Consider the following 268-nt stretch of genomic DNA (forward strand, 5'->3'; position numbering starts at 1 on the left):
TTTTTATTGTATGTGGCATGTTTTGTATGGATATAATTTTGAATTGTACATATTTTTTGACGTCAGAGGTTGCATCTCTTTATATACGGCTGTCCCTTTCCCTCCCAGCCCTCCATTTATTTCTTTGTCTCTGCTTTCTTTCTTGTAAAGAAAAATAAAATGCATTTTAAATATAAAGTGTTCTTATGTTGTTAAAAATTATTACTTTATTCAACAATTGTTCTCTTCCGCATCACTATCCTCCGCCATTATGGAGAGTAGCAAGATA

This window comes from Puntigrus tetrazona, chromosome 23 (genome assembly GCF_018831695.1).
Source record: "Puntigrus tetrazona isolate hp1 chromosome 23, ASM1883169v1, whole genome shotgun sequence".
In the NCBI taxonomy this organism is placed as follows: domain Eukaryota; kingdom Metazoa; phylum Chordata; class Actinopteri; order Cypriniformes; family Cyprinidae; genus Puntigrus; species Puntigrus tetrazona.